The sequence below is a fragment of the Bos javanicus genome, chromosome 11 (genome assembly GCF_032452875.1).
Source record: "Bos javanicus breed banteng chromosome 11, ARS-OSU_banteng_1.0, whole genome shotgun sequence".
Classification (NCBI taxonomy): Eukaryota; Metazoa; Chordata; class Mammalia; order Artiodactyla; family Bovidae; genus Bos; species Bos javanicus.
In genome coordinates this window covers 20,955,385-20,958,775 of record NC_083878.1, presented here as the reverse complement: position 1 = coordinate 20,958,775, position 3,391 = coordinate 20,955,385, and the positions used below count along the sequence as shown (strand labels likewise).

Genomic DNA, 3,391 nt, shown 5'->3' with positions numbered 1-3,391 from the left:
AAAGACAAAGAATAGCAATAACCATGACTATGTTGAGACCTTATACAGTTTGTCTAAAAAAGGAATCTGCTGTCAAGTTATGAGGATCTGGACTTGCCTGGCGGCCCAGCGGTTAAGACTCTGCGCTTCTACTGCTGTGGGCACAGATTCAGTCCCTGGCTGGGGAATCCCACACGCTGTATGGCATGATGGAAAGAAAGAGGATCGACCATTGGATATGGAGCTCAGGTTTGGCAGGCGCCACACATCTGTCTATCCAGTATTTTTCAATACAGGGTTTTTCTTTCATCTTTAAAATATTCAATTACACAGATAGGTCTGAGGAATCATCTTGCATTTTGTTGTGCCTGTAGTTGGACAGCTTTGTTGTTGTTCAGTCACTAAGTCTTGTCTGAATGTTTCTACAGTTTTTGCAGCATGCCAGCTTTCCCTGTCCTTCACTATCTCCCAGAGTTTTTTCAAACTCATGTCCACTGAGTCAGTGATGCCATCCAACCATCTCATCCTCTGCTGCCCACTTCTCCTCCTGCCCTCAATCTTTCCCAGCTTCAGTGTCTTTTCCAAGGAGTCAGCTCTTTATCTCAGGTGGCCCAGGGTATTGGAGCTTCAGCTTCAGCATCAGTCCTTTCAATGAATATTCAGGGTTGATTTTCTGAATTGACTGGTTTGATCTCAACTACAAAGATCTTATTAATCACCCTGTGAAACAGCTCCTTTCTCAGACACATAGAAGCCATCCAGAATTTTTCTAGTGTCTTTGCTTTTAAGCAGCCATGGCTTGCTGAATCAAAACAGTTGAATTTGATGTAAGTTCAATGTTTCCTTCCAGAATTAACTCATGTTTATGGTCTTGAGATACTTAACAAGAAACACCTGGCCTCATCTAAACCCTGTGTATGTATTTTGTGTCCAAGAGATTTTGGAAATAATATGGATGGAGAAGTGAGTATACACAGACATCAGCTGGTAGCAAAAGCCCAGTGTAGCACCCTTGATTGTGTTCTGTCCATGGCTACAGAGAGTGCAAACAGCAGCCAGTCCCTTTCTGTTGAATAGTGCCCCACCATTTGTCAGGCTGGAGCTGCTGCTTTTTCTTCACAGAGAGACTGAGTTCTACACTGATGTCATTGAACTCCCTCTGCAGGGTCCTTCCAGGGTCCTTCACAGTAGTTATGCTTCTCTTCAGAGTGATCTTGATGTTTTCTGGAATGTTGATAGTCTAATTGTTGGGAATGGTCTCCATTCTCTCAGTAGATGCTGCAAAGAGAGCTGTGTATTTAGGTTAAACTTGGTAAGCAAATAGGAAGCATGGTGAAGCCGTGTAGGGAGGGGTGGGACAGCTTTAGTCTTTGCTGGAAGTGTAAGTTGCTCAGTCGTGTCTGACTCTTTGCGACCCATTGGACTATACAGTCCATGGAATTCTCCAGGCCAGAAGACTGGAGTGGGTAGCCTTTCCCTTCTCCAGGGGATCTTCCCAACCCAGGAATCAAACCCAGGTCTCCTGCATTGCAGGCACATTCTTTACCAACTGAGCTATCAGGGAAGAGGCCAAATACTTTACATATCTGTAAACATCTCATTTAATCCTCCCAAGACTCTGTGGGCATTCGTGTTCCCCTTTCATAGTCTGGGGAACTGTGGCTCTGACAAGTGACCATATCTACCTGAAGCTCTTGACCTGCCCCCAAAATGCATTCCTGGGATAGGCAAGGCTGTCAGTGGTCTAGGGTGTGATTTCCAAGGGCTGCACGTTCTGCTCAGTGCTTAGGGAATGCTGCTTTCCTGAGAATCCTCATGAGGTCTTGAACCCAAATCAGTGGTTCCTTTGACCATCCTCTTTATAACCATTGTTAGGATAATCAATATGAAGTTGAAGCAAGATAGTTAAAAATATCCACAAAATCAAAACAAATCACAGCACAATGTTCATCCATTAGTAGTAAAGTAAAGCAGGCAGCCTCCCAGTACCGGGTTCTCCTTGGTCCATGTGCATATATTGCTTTTCTTACTGCAAGCACAGTGCCATTTCCTGGTCACCACGATTATTCTATAAGCTAATGTTGAAAATTAGCAGGTCATAGGCTGTATCCAGGCTACAGATGTATATTATTAGACCTGGAAGTTGACTTTAATTTTCTTTTTTTTTTTAAATTGAGATAGTTATCAACAATGAAATAAATATTAATAAATTTTGCCTAAAAACCTTATTCTGACTTTTCTTGAAAATTCAGAAGAGCTCATAACCCAAGACCCACTTTCTCCATAGCAGCAACCGGCCGGAACTAGCAGCTAACCCCACAGCTGTCCCAGTCCCTGGCCTGTTTGCCACATTCCCCCGGAGCTTGCTTCATTCACCTGGGTTTCCTACCTGCACCTTCCAGGCATCTGAGTTCATGACTGCTGTATGCTGCAGATTGAGATCTAATGACTATTTACATTAGATCACATTAATGGTATGAATACTATCAGAGAAGTGTGCGCCCCAAGACCTGAGGTCTGTGGTTGAGTATGATCGTGGTGATGGTGTGGATCCTGATGTTAATTGAGAGCAGGGATGTGGACATATAAAACATAAATGTTCTTACATCCCAGTGCAAAAATGCTCCACAGCCAGCCCAGCAGACTCCAAATCCTGATGGGAGTGAGTGCTTCCTAACTCTCCTGGTCCCAGCCCCCAGCCCCAACCATACCCAGAAGCCAGCCTCTCCAAGGATTAGCCCTTCTCTGTTCCAAAGGCATGAGCAAGATTAACACCAACAGCAACTGTTCCTGGCCTGCCCTACTCTGGGGTAGGGTCTTTAGCTGCAAGATGAAATGACTGAGATCCTGGGAGAACATTGTCGGCAACAAATTCAGATTCCTGAAGTGGGAGAGTGGCTCTGGGTTACAGGGGGAGGAAAGTCGAGGGGAGCTGTACCTGAAAATTCATATTTCTTGTCCAGTTATGGATTGGTTTTTTGTTTGTTTTACTTTATACAGCTCTTTGAATTTGCCTCAGAATAAATTATAATAAATATCTATTTTCCAAAAAGTTTTATTGAGATGTAATTCATACGTTATACAATTCACCCTTTTCAAATACAACCCAGTGGTTTCTGATATATTACAATATTTTTAAAAATTGTGATAATGAAACCGTTTACCTCAGATGCAGACTTGAACCCATGTGCTGGGACCTGAACCCTTGTGGCTGGGACTCAAACCTATGTTCTTCCAACTGAGATTGTAGACCTGGTTTTAGGACCTGATGAAGCTCAGGTTCTTGATGTTTCATCTCAGAATTCAGTGAGAGACAAAATGATAGGTTAGAAGTGGATTTATTCAGACAGACTGTGGGCCATCAGAGAGGGTGAGTGGGGCCTCAAAATGTGGCATGGTTAGCTTTTATGAG

The 3,391-nt window shown here is 43.5% G+C and overlaps 1 pseudogene; it reads right to left on the bottom strand.

Moving 5' to 3' along the window:
- Positions 1–243: 243 nt before the first annotated feature.
- On the bottom strand, positions 244–1,527 carry LOC133256899 (large ribosomal subunit protein uL6-like; annotated as a pseudogene).
- Between the last annotated feature and the right edge of the window lie 1,864 nt (positions 1,528–3,391).